The sequence below is a fragment of the Astatotilapia calliptera genome, chromosome 10, assembly GCF_964374335.1.
Source record: "Astatotilapia calliptera chromosome 10, fAstCal68.1, whole genome shotgun sequence".
Taxonomy (NCBI): domain Eukaryota; kingdom Metazoa; phylum Chordata; class Actinopteri; order Cichliformes; family Cichlidae; genus Astatotilapia; species Astatotilapia calliptera.
Genome location: NC_137431.1, coordinates 32,376,420 through 32,389,160, shown reverse-complemented (window position 1 = coordinate 32,389,160; position 12,741 = coordinate 32,376,420). Strand labels below are relative to the sequence as shown.

The 12,741-nt window shown below is 43.3% G+C and overlaps 1 protein-coding gene across 3 annotated transcripts in view; it reads right to left on the bottom strand.

Moving 5' to 3' along the window:
• Positions 1 to 12,741, bottom strand: part of LOC113031085 (rho GTPase-activating protein 7) — a 122,545-nt gene that overhangs the window by 62,967 nt on the left and 46,837 nt on the right. Inside the window, exon 1 of one of the 3 annotated variants that reach the window (XM_080307344.1) lies at positions 789 to 1,798. The exons of the other annotated variants lie outside the window; for them this stretch is intronic. The gene's annotated coding sequence lies outside the window, so the exon portion shown is untranslated. Of the gene's footprint in view, positions 1 to 788; positions 1,799 to 12,741 lie in introns of those variants that run through there. 3 annotated transcript variants of the gene reach the window in all.

Below are 12,741 nucleotides of genomic sequence, written 5' to 3'. Positions count from 1 at the left end.
TGTCTGCACCTTAAGAGTCAAGATATGAAGCATTACATCTGTTTAATCATCAGAGCAGGAATGCCCTTCAGCAAAGAAGTGAAAAGGCCAAGGAAAGAGACAACGCTATCAGCATCTTTATAAACTGTCACCCTCTTCACCTCAGCTTCCATCTCTTTAACTGAAGTCGGAGCTTCAGAAACACGGAAACACGCTCATTCTCAATAATTTTTAATAATAATTTTAATTACTTATTGTCAGCTGATTATACATGAGCTTCCTGGACAGCTCACAATGAGCTAAACAACAATCACAGCTGGTTATAAGCTAACGTTATTTCAGGTATAACCTAAAAATCACACTTTCCCCCTGATAAATAGTTTGATTACATTTCCACATTGGATGGAAGTTTTTCGCTAAGTGTCTGAATAAAAAATGTTAGATTGCCGTTTTAATAGCTGTTAGCTAGCAGAGGATAAACGTAGCTAACAGCTGTTAACAGAGGCTAAATGTAGCTAACAGCTGTTAACAGAGGCTAACAGAAGCTAACAGCTGTTAACAGAGGCTAACAGAGGCTAACAGAAGCTAACAGCTGTTAACAGAGGCTAACAGAAGCTAACAGCTGTTAACAGAGGCTAACAGAGGCTAACAGCTGTTAACAGAGGCTAACAGAGGCTAACAGAAGCTAACAGCTGTTAACAGAGGCTAATAGAAGCTAACAGCTGTTAACAGAGGCTAACAGAAGCTAACAGCAACACAAACAGCAGCTCTTACTGACAGAAAACTTCAGGATATCCTCAACAGCTCACCTCAGTGTTGCTGTCATCAGTCAAACAAGAGCTTCACTGACTCATCATATCACACTGTTTTCACGACGTTTCACAGCCTCCTCCACAGTGAATAGATGCGACATTGACAGCTGAGGTAAACAGTCTACTGACAGCCTATAAACTCAAAGACAGATCTGTCCAGTCACTCTGCTGAATAAACTCACGAAAAATAAACAACGGCCAGTTTTTGACCGACCCCCTTGAGTGGCTCTTGGGGCAAAACCAAACTATTTAAGTGGCTGTTTATGTTTGTACAGTTGTAGTAACACACCAGCTGGCTACAGCTGTATGGGGTCTGAATTTAATATTTTTTAACTTTCTTTCCTGAATAAATCTTGTTTGTCCACATCAGGCGCCACAGCAGGATTATGACATTCTCATGGCAAACTTCTGTAACTCATTTGCACAAAAACAAAAGTCTTAGAGGCTGATTTAATGTGGGAATCTGTGAAAATGGCTAAAGCTAATTTCATCAATTTATTTCAGACTTATAACCAAAGACCAAACTCAAAAATAAGATTTACTTCGACATGATGGATGAGGAGGTGCACAAACCTATTTCTGTGTTTCAGGCCTCCTTCACAGAGCTTTCAATAAGGCTAAAGTCACAATTTCCTTTTCTGAGTCTGCTAGTGATGGAGGTGGTTATTCAGAGAACTGTAAGGGTTACAGGTGGGCGGTGATTTGTTGAAATAACTTCACTTCATTTTTCAGATGCTTTGACCACAGTTAAAGCTGTGTTTTCCAGAAGGGAGCGAAAGTGAATGAAGACATCCGTCACCTCAGCCGAGGCTCAAGAACACTAGTTTCACCAATTCAGCTTTTGTTCGGTCCCCGAGACCTTCAGTCGTATCCCGGTGTGCAAAATGAGCACCTATTCGAATCAGACAGGTCAACCCAGGCTGAACGCTGCGGGAGAATTTGACAGCGAGCTTTTCCAAGAAAAGAAAGACAGAAAGAAAGCATGACTCAGTGTCTCATCTAACTCCCGGGCTTTCTTCTCTAAAAGCCGGCGATAAGAAGATGATTGACACGTGTTCTGTTCTCCCTGCGGACTCCCTCTCAGAGTAAAGGACAGAAGAGGTGACAGAGGAGAAGTGATGGAGGGAGACAAAAAGACAGAAAATCAAAGAGTTCAGAGGAGGAAACAGAGGAGAGAGAAGACCTGAACTCAGTCTCAATCAAAACAGGTTTCATATTTGTAACTGAGAAAATACTGATTGCTAATTTCTGAATAATTTCCTGTGACACTTCAGTTATTTGGTGCACTAATAAGATTGATCGGTGGAAGTCAGATCTGGTGAGTAGGTGAGTAACAGGGTTAAAACGGTAAACAGTGGATGAAGAGTGGATGAACTCTATTTTTCTGACGTAGTTGACCAAGTAATTTTCAGACTGGGAAGACTCGGAGATGAAACGCTCCACGTGGGTTTCACGCTGTGACCCCGTAGATGTTTGTGCGGTGATTTGGTCCCTGTTTTGGAATTGTGACACTCGTCATGTGTTGTATTATCCTGATTTATGCTGCCATCCAACATGTTCTCAGAGCACCTAATATATCTTGCCTACGATGCCAGTTTCCCAGTGGAACCAGTGATTTTAAACATCCCAGTCTTCATGTATTCCTAGTTTCACTTTTTTCTGTCTCAAAGGAAAATATTAGATTGCTTAAATTCTTCGAGCTATCTGACGTCTTCCCTGCGTCTGTAGACTCATCTTTGTGATAATGTGGACAGCGAGGGGTGTTTCCACTTTTTTTCCAGCTGTTTTCTAATGTGAGGGAAAGCTTTTTGCACTCGGACTGAGCAGCTGGTGAAAGTCCGAGACCCTGATGCTCTGTTTAACAGCTAATGCTTCCGATCCCAGGTGGGAAACACTTTTGCTGGCATGTGTGTTTCTTCTTGAACCCCTCACACACACACACACACACACACACACACACACACACACACACACACACACACACACACACACAGTAGAGGAAAGCAGCAGCATGAGCCTGGTGTTTTGCACTGCTGCAGTTCGTCTGTATCATCACACTCGGCTGGCTCTGAAATCTGATCTGGGCTGCTGGGACCTTAAATGACTGCGAGAGGATAGGCATGAGTGTGTGTGTGTGTGTGTGTGTGTGTGTGTGTGTGTGTGTGTGTGTGTGTGTGTGTGTGTGTGTGTGTGCGTTTATGCATGAGTGTGTGTGTGCATGAGTGCGTGTGTGCGTGAGTGTGTGTGTATGTGCGTGTGTGCGTGCATGAGTGTGTGTGTGTGTGCATGAGTGTGTGTGCATGAGTGTGTCATTAAGTACGTTGTAGTTTCATGTGATGCTCTGGGACTATCGTGAAAATTAGCTGTTTTTCACTAAACTCATATTTACTAACGCATATTTACTTCTTATTTTTTAAACATTTAACATCCCTGTTTTTTGTTTTGTGTCCCTGTGAATAAAATATGAGTGAGAAAACATACAAATCAATAAAATCTAAATTGTCTCAGGATACAAAAAAAGATAAATCAGGGACTTTTACACTTTTTATACAAGAAATCAGAAATCAGAGTAAATTTTTACGACATAAGTCTTCTTCATCTTTCAGCTGCTCCTAAAAGCAGGTCATCTGCCTCCACCTCACCTTGTGCCTAACATGCTGCTCTGTCACAATAACCCTCTGCATCTCCTCCTTCACGACACCCAAAACTCTTCTCTGTGGTCTTCTTCTTTTCCTGCAGCTCCATCTTATTCATCTTTGTCCAGTATTCCCACTATCCCTCCATCTCAGGTTGTCACGGTTGTCTTTGCTTGACTCTGAGCTGTTGGAATCTGTAGTGTCTGCTTTTTCATGGGTGTGTCCCATTAAAGAAGACTGGAGCCGGGCGAGCTGATAATAACTGATGATCTTCAGTAAATGTTAGCAGTAGTAGCTGGTATGTTTTGCTGGTCCGGCCGTTTTCTGAGCCGTTCTTTGCCGTTTAGTCTTTTACAAAGTCAGGAAAGGAAGTTTAAGTCGAGCCTGATGTTACCTTAAATAAAACTACAACTCCCCGTCTCCTCCTCACAGAGAGGAGCACAGCTTATTAATCGGGTATTGGTGTCAGAACTGGAAACATATGCATGGGTGGATCCCTTGGCGTGTTTCGAGCTGGTAAATAAGGGTTTAGCTGCTGTATTTTTTGGCCCTGAGGGGGGTTGATGTGGCGGCGATACGTGCGGCTTAAAGCTTCTGCCCGCCTCTCTTTTAGCCTGCTCGTTTTGTTTGTTGACCCTGCTTGTAGCTGGTCGGACATCTTATCTGAGTCACGTCTTCCCAGACTGTCGCATCTGCCTTATCTGAACCGCCCCTGCTCCTAAACTGCTTCTCAGACTCCATCTCTCCCTGAAGCCTTCCCAACTTTTCTGCTCTTTCAAATCTCTCCTCCTCCTCTCTCCTCTTATCTCCCCTTCTTCTGCCTCCGATCTCTCCTCTGTTCTCTTTCTGCTCACCTTCCTCGTGTCAGGACCACCCATATCGTATTTTCCTGCTTCCCCTCTCCTCGTGATAAGGACCCCAGGTGGCATGATGGATTTCACTCGGGCCAGGAACAGTTTGCTCCCGGGCCACAGCGGCTCCAGATAGTGCTGGATAAGCAGGTCAGACGGAGTTAGCGTGTTTGAGGAGAAAACAGCTGACAAGCAGCAACGAGGGGAGCAAAAGCTAGGCCACCCCGAGATGAATGCATCTCTTTCTTTGTGGAGAGGACGGAGCACAATAAGCCATTTTCCAAGCTCGGAGGAAGAAAGAGGAAAGCAGGGAGGGGGAGAGATCTAAATCAGAGTCACTTTATCCGACAAGTATGATAAATGTGCGGGGATATGCCTCAGAGGCAGCGGTGCAGAGAGGTTGGCACCTCGCAGAGTTTCCCTGCATGTGCTTATGAAGGAGAAAAACCTGATCCATAAAGAGCAACAGCCTGGCTTACAGGTTTACAGCAGGACCGGGGACCGTGGAGAGGTGGATGAAATCAATAAGACGCCAGGTAAACTGTGGGAGGGACGCAGGAAAAGTGGAGATTAGAGCAGAGCGATTTTTGTCTAATTTCTTTCCTGGTTTTCACTCTGAAGACGTCACAGATCAGTGGCAGAGGTGCAGATATAATATGATTATCAGGCTGTTATCGCACGGCACTGTGCACACTGCAAACAGGAAAACAGTCGGAGATATTCTGCCTTCCCTGCATCACTGTTTGCAGGATTAACAAGGAAGCCATGGGTTTATAAATGCAAAGGTAACAACAATAAAGGAGGGGAGCAGGCGTCAGCGATGAGGCTATAAAATCATTTCTTTCAAATTGGAAGCTTACAAATAATTAATGATTATTTTACTGTTAAATACAACTAAAGTTTCATAGCTGACAATTTTCCGTTTACTTATGACAGTTATTACAAAGCATGACTAGAAATGTGTTTGAAAATATTTATGATATTGTTGCGTAAACTGGATGATAAGAAACAAACACCTGAGAGTGTGAAAGTGCACGTGGCCCTGTGTACGTTTAAAAAGAGGCTTCTTCATTCTTTTTTGTTCAGCTAATGCAACATTAATGCAGCTCGACTGTGCTGGTTGGAGCAGCTAATGCGACTGAAATCTCACGTACATTTAACATTTTCAAACTCGTCTTCAAGACGAGTTGACGGTGACATTGTCAACACAGTTCCTGATGTACGAGAGTACAGTGTCCGTGTACTCCTGGAGGTTGTGGCTGGAGAATAAATCCCATACAGTTGTTGAGAAGCAGTCCTGCAGTTGAGAAAGGGCTCCTTCAGGCCAGGTTTTTATTGTCTTTGTCTGGGGCTTTGTTTTTCTCAGCAGGGGCGTGTAGGTGGGGGTGAGGGACATGCAGAGGTGGTCAGATCCAGCCAGGTGGGGGAGGGGTGTCGCTCTGAAAGCATGCCTGATGTTTGAATAGACATGGTCCAAAGTGTGTTCTCCTCTCGTAGCAAAGTCCACGAACTGGACAAATTTAGGAAGCACAGTCTTTAGGCACGCTTTGTTAAAGTCGCCGGCGACAATAAAAACTCCATCGGGGTGGGCAAGCTGTTGTTTGTTTATGGTGTTGAGCAAGAGGCTGAGAGCCGTGCTAACGTTAGCATCCGGCGGTATATAAACAGCTATCACAATAACTACTGTAAACTCCCTCGGGATGTAAAAAGGTCTGCACGAGACTGCCAGAACCTCCAAATCAGGAGAACAGTGTGTGTGAATGATCCTGCTGTTACAACACCACTCGTTATGCACGTAAACACATAGCCCCCCTCCTCTGCTTTTACCTGAGTTGCTGTTTCTGTCATGCCGGTGTAGCGTGCGGCCTGCTAACTCGACTGCAGCGTCGGGAATCAGCGGGTGAAGCCACGTCTCCGTAATAAGAATAATGCTGCAGTTACGTGCAAAGCTTGTGTTGGCTATCTGTAGCTCCAATTCGTCAAGTTTGTGGGTGATGGATCTGGCGTTCGATAGGAAAAGGCTCGGAAGTGCTGGCCGGTGTGGATGTTTGCGTAGCCTAGCGTCTGAGCCCGACCGGCATCCACTCTTCTGCTTTCTTTCCCTCCGTCGCCTTCTACGCTTGCTGGGCGGGCAGACCATCCACGGTGACCCTGGCGGTCTCGCTATCTCCACCAGGATGTTGTGTGTTCGCTGATAGTCGCCAGAAACAGACAAACTATATTTAAAACCTAGGTCAATTAGGTTCTGGCGACTGTAAGAGATGGCGGCGTTGCAAACATTCAAAAATATCCACATTAAAAGTAAAAACGAGCACCAAACTGGAGAGCTAAGAGCCGCTGCACCCGTGCGCGCCGCCATCTTGTTTTATGAAGACAAGTTTGAAGACTGCTCCCCTACCCATCTCTCAAACACCATCATAAAGTTCGCGGATGACACCACAGTGGTTGGACTCATCTCAAGGGGGGATGAGTCGGACTACAGAGATGAGGTCAACAGACTGACTGAGTGGTGTTCAGTTAACAACCTCCAACTGAACACCACGAAAACTAAAGAACTTATCTTGGACTTCAGGAAGGGCAGAGCAGACCCGACCCCACTTTACATTCACGGGAGCTGTGTGGAGAGGGTACACTCCATGAGGTTTCTGGGCGTGCAGATATCTGATGACCTCTCCTGGACTGCAAATACCACGGCGGTGGTTAAAAAGGCCCAGCAGCGTCTCCACTTTCTGAGAGTGCTCAGGAGGAACAACCTGGAGGAGAGGCTGCTGGTGACATTTTACAGAGCCACCATAGAGAGCATCCTAACGTACGGCATAACAACATGGTATGCAGGGTGCTCAGCTGCAGACAGGAAAGTACTGCAGAGGGTCATCAACACAGCCCAGAAGATCACTGGCTGCTCTCTGCCCAGCCTGGAGGTCACTGCAAACTCTCGGTACCTCAGCAGAGCTGGCAATATCATCAAGGACCACTCTCACCCCAGCAACCAACTGTTTGAACTATTACCGTCAGGCCGACGGTACAGGTCACATAAAACCAGGACAAACAGATTCAGGGATAGCTTCTTTCCCAGAGCTATCACCGTAGTAAATAAGCACAAAAACAACTGAACCTATTCCATACCGTCACTGTCATTATATTATGCTGCTATTCATACTGTCATCATATTAATGCTGCTATCCTGTATATATTGTACATACTATTGTTTGAGTACTTACGATTGTTTTTTTTGTACTTTTTATATTTTACATTTATATTTATTATTGAAACTTGCACCAAGGGTGTGGGACTCCAATTTCGTTGTACTCTGTACAATGACAATAAAGGCTATTCTATTCAGTTGAGCTGGACTCTTATTTATTGGTCTTTCAAATCTGGAGGTCAACTTAAAAAACAAAATCATTCATTTTAGAATCAATTAAAAAAAAGCAGCTTACTGTACATACATAGACTGTACAGAAAAGATGGAGGTAAATGCGTTGAGTGAACATCACCATCTTGGTATTTTGGGAGTGGTCAGAAGAAGAGGAAGGGGTGGTGGACAACCAAAGAGACCGCATGTTCATAGCCTCGCATTTGTCGCTTCACCACCGACTACATCATCATTGTCACATGGTCACTTTTATGCTCTTTTATTTACACCCACCATTACAGCGCAGGAAGCCACTGCAGTATTCTCCTGAACAATAAGTGTCACCACTCAGGCAACACCGCCACATCAGCGCCGATGACTTTTTCCACAAAGTCTCAGGTTTTCAAACATTTCTGTCTGTATAATGTGTGAATCTCTGAGCTTCTGTACTGAAATAGCATTAAAAAGAAGCTAAAACCGACACGACTATACACTCATGTGTTTAACCCAGCTGTAGTGGCAGTGACAGGTTATATATCGCTGTAAGCAACGAGCATAAAAGTGCTCTTACTGTCCATTTTAGTCTAAATTAAACTGTAGTTTTATGAACATCGTGTTCTATTCAGTAAAACTTGAAACTAACAACTGAGACCATAAAATCATCTTAGAGGAGTCGACCCCTGCTGGCCATTTCCAAGAATGCGGGTCTAAAGATTCGTCTAGACGGCGTGTATCAATCCACTTGTCAAGTGTGTTTTTTAGCTACTTTATCTTTGAAGTCTGGTAACCACTTTCAGAATTGACCATCATCCTGTAATGACCAGTTATCAACACAGAGGGCGCTGTTTGCTCACACTGTGTCACTAAAGACGTTTTTGTCTCTTACTTTGTTTGTGTCCAGTTTGATCTGAATTCTGTGTTTTAGGCTCTGTGTGCCTTTAATCAATGTCAGCAGCTCTGCATCCTGTTACACCCCGGCCTAGGCAACCGGAGTGCAACACGAAAAAAGTAAAAATAAAGAAAAAAAAAACACACAAAAAACCCCCCACTAAAGCTCACCACCAAAATCCCAAAACGAAAGTATCGACAAATCTATTTACAACAAACTATTTATTTACAACAAAACACCAAACTATTTACAACACGGGGGAGATCGTGACCATGACACACTGAAACACAGGGTTTAAATACCTAGAGGGAGCAATCAGGAAAATGGACAACAAGAGGGAAACACAGCTGGGGCAACTCAGAACTGACGAGACAGGGAAACGTAAACTGAAAACACTAAGATAACACAGACTTTCAAAGTAAAACAGGAAACACATAACAGTCACGCCAAAAACAACACACTGACAACACCGAAACCTAACAATCCAAAGAGGAAAGGTATTTGTTTTTGTCCTATTTCCTAATCATGTAGCTGATTACTGATTTATTACCCAAACCTGTGAAAGGCATGTTTCTTTCATAGTAAGTTAAGGCTGGTATGTATATCTGCGGAGCATCAAAACTGACTGATTAGTACTAAGCGCTGTGTTTGGAGTGGAACTTATGCAAACAAGATGTTATCATCAGCATAGAAACTGATATCTAATTGCTGTTTTCATAAAAATGATAAAAAATGACCCTACATGGAGACGATCTCCGTTAACAAGCAGCAGCTCATTTGTAAAAATCATCCATCAATTGTAGAGTTTGTGCCTCTGTGTTTGTTGGATAGCAGCCCTTGTTTTTCAGCTCGGTTATTTTAGAAATAGCTCAAGATAAGAGCAGCTTTCTCAGGCCTTTATCATAAATCTTCATGGTGAGTTTTTAGTTCACAGGCTGAGCCACACCATCCTCTGAAGAGAGGGAGGGAAGGAAAAAAAGGTTCTTTCATGGCTGGGAGGCTGTCAGAGCTGCAGAGCTCTTAATTTAGCCTAACTGACACACAATGTCCTGCAGCACACTCTGACTCATGGATGCAGAGGCTCGGGATGGCCCCCTTATCCTGAAAACCAGACCCTTCTTCTACTTCAGCCTCAGACAACCCCAGAGAAGAGCTGGTTTAAGTCAGGACTCAGTCACCTGCTCATGGTCGGCCAGTCTAAGCAGTCAGAACTTGCTTATTGCCGGTCAAACCTCACGTATCACTGCTTCCTCCACTGCTCAGTGCTTGGTCTGCTTCATTTCACTGCACAATTTGTCACAAACCTTCTAACAAAGAAATACATAAATGTGCAAAAATGTTCCTTCAAGTGACAAACAGAAGATCACCACACAAACCGATCCTAATGAGGCGTTTCATCACAGTGGTGGTTTAGAAACCCTGAACGAGTGTGTGGACCCGACAGCTTCGCTTCGCATTCTGCCCTCTCGAGAGCGAGACGTCGAATATTAATCTCCACAATCAATGTGATTTTATGATTAACCTTTAAATTTTCTCTGACAGCCCTAACTAAGGTTGACTCATGAACTCTTTGTCATTGCTGCTGAATTACTCCACATCTAAACATCTTTTTCATGTGAAAACAGCTGAGGGAGTTACTGAAGGACTCTAAAGGTTAGAAAGTGCACGCATCTGAAGTGTGAAGGAGGGGAAACCATACCTACATCTATTATCTACAACATGCAGCCGCAGGGTTTCTCCTGCTGTCCAATCCAGGAGTGTTGGGCTCTTTTAAATTCAATAAAAATCTCTAATGCCGTCAGTGTAGAGAGCCACATCCTCAAAATATTCACCTTCAATGACAAAAATCGATTAAAAAAAAACGATGATGTCGAGATTCTTTGGAACGAAACAAGAACGTTTTATTTCCACGCTCTGTAAAGTTCACAGATACTTCCAGTTTCTTCACCGATTTTTTAATCCAAAACTCATTCACACTTGGCAGTAGGGCTGGGTTTCAATAATCGTTTATAGATTAAAATTGATTTTAGCTCTAATAACGCGATATCGATTCATTAAAATCCTGAATCGATTTTTAAATATAAATGTATTTTGCCCAAAATGCCAGAATCTCAGGTTAAATCTCACAAAACCACAACAACCGCCAAACAGCTGAAACAGCAAACGAGAGCAGGTACACTGAAGATGTGAACACAGAGAGCGGGGCATCAGAATCAGTGAGATGTTTTCTCATCCGTGCACGGACACGCCGTCGGGGCTGAAAGCCGACAGATCACTGACTCTGATGCGTCGGCGGGTCTGCGCTCTGTGTTTACGTCTTTTTTTGCGCTGATTCTGAAGCTGCAGGTTTTGTCTCTCTCCAACCAAAATTGAAAAGAAGATCCAAACTACACTACACATAAAATCACACTTCATGCACAGCTCTCTCTCTCAGTGTACTTCAGTGTACGCACCAGTCTACCATGTGCGGCGCTGTCGGCCACTGTTTTTCTTTTTAATCACTTCTGATAAGAAAGCCTCATTTCTGCTGTTCAGTACCGAAGAAATGTAAACCTTTTAAAATCATACCAAATTGCAAAATGCTCAGCTGTGTCTCTAATTAAACCTCTGTAACTTTGCTCTGCTTCACTTCAGCAGCATCAGGTAATGTTCATGTGTTGATTCATGGTTTTCTTCTGTTCTTGTTCTTCTGCAGAATATTTTTAAGGTTATCTACGGTGGCCCTGAGAGGCCAAAGAGACTACAACTTAAAAAAACACCAGCAATAAGGAAAACGCTGCAAAAGCACACAAAACACAACGGAAATAGGAAAAAGAAAACAGAAATAGGAAAAAACAGATTTCCAAAAGCACAAGGGACGTGTTTCTGGGGAGACAATAACCTGACGGACCAGTTGCAGGAACCAAAATATGCTAAGAATTGCGCTGGGAGACATTTAAAAGAAGTGGAGGATGTATCGGTTTTGTAAGGAAAGAAAAGATGAGAGGTAAGTGTGTTAGCCTAACTATTAGCCTAAAAATCCGTCATCAGTATTATATGAATGATAAAACACACCTAGCATGTTTTGGGTTCCTGCAACTGGTCCGTCAGGTTATTGTCTCCCCAGAAACACTTCCCTTGTGCTTTTGGAAATCAGTTTTTTTCTATTTCTGTTTTCTTTTTCCTATTTCTGTTGTGTTTTGTGTGCTTTTGCAGCATTTTCTTTATTGCTGGTGTTTTCTTAAGTTGCAGTCCGTTTGGCCTCTCAGGGCTACCGTAGATATTGGCCACGAAAATCTCCTTCATGTTTTTTTGTGTTTTATCCTCCGTTATTCTGACAAAGGCATCTGCTGTGTTGAAGTCTCACAAGTGTCAGTACTGATAAATGATCAGAATTATATTTCTGAATGTGATTTCCCCGATTCAAATCAAATCGAATCGATTCTAGGAATCAGTGACGATACCCAGCCCTTCTTGGCAGAGCCGCCTCGTGGGTCAGATTGGACCCTACGTCGTGCTGTTTCTGGCCCAAAGGACTAAAGAGTTTCATCCAGCATACGAACAAAAGAACTGAGGAAGGACATGGTGCAGCATCAGATGTTGTTTGCTTATAGTGAGTCTGAGGATGGAAAACAACTGACTGTAAGCTGTGTTCAAGGTCCTGATGCACTTTATGTGTCTTCATTACCAGGCTGGTTCCTACAACCACAGCTGAACACAGACTGGATCCACAGAGTGGGTGTAAACAAACTGGTATTATTTCTTTATACCTGTCCCTGCTGCATTGATTCCTTTGCAAAGGTTTGTTTCATTAAGATGAGTTCAGTTTCAGTGCCCTGTTTATTTTTGCACAACCTTAATCAGCGCTGGAAGTGTTCAGGCGGCTCCGTTTAACATCGCAGAGCAGATAAAATGACCTGAACACTCACCGCTGACAAAACAAGAGGAATTTGTTATTTTGTGCAGCTTCTTTTCATTGTGCTGTTGTTCTAATCAGCATTTTTTGTTTAACCCTCATTGAAGAAACATGCGGTCCTTCTGCAGGCAGAAGCTTGCTGCATTTCTCCAACATGAAATAGAAATATTGAATTATTTTTCCATTTCACTCATTTTCCCCCTCCTTACTACTTCAGTGCTACAGCTCTACTTCCTGGAAAGTTTCTAACATTTCCAGCAACAAATATGAACATTTGCTTCCAAATGAAAAGAATACTTGTAGATATGAATCCCTTTACAAACC